The sequence below is a fragment of the Penaeus monodon genome, chromosome 24, assembly GCF_015228065.2.
Source record: "Penaeus monodon isolate SGIC_2016 chromosome 24, NSTDA_Pmon_1, whole genome shotgun sequence".
Classification (NCBI taxonomy): domain Eukaryota; kingdom Metazoa; phylum Arthropoda; class Malacostraca; order Decapoda; family Penaeidae; genus Penaeus; species Penaeus monodon.
The window spans coordinates 17,418,367-17,418,657 of NC_051409.1; positions in this window are offsets into that span (position 1 = coordinate 17,418,367).

Consider the following 291-nt stretch of genomic DNA (forward strand, 5'->3'; position numbering starts at 1 on the left):
ATACCCAGAACTTAGAGTTGCAAGTATGGATAAGGGAATTCTGACCAATGCTATTGTCATAGACGGTAGATTGTTGTTGTTGAGTAATATAGACAGAAACTGATTCGTCCTTTACAGAGCTTTGGGAAAAAATTTAACAAGGCCATTTTTCCAGAAAAATTTTTTTTTATTCAGTTTTTTTGACCAGTGTAACAGCGATTAAAAATAGGGTTCGAAAAAGGTTGGGGAAAAAAATTGCCCGCCAAAAAAAAATAGCCTTTGGGGAAAAAAAAAAAATACGTAAAAAAAATT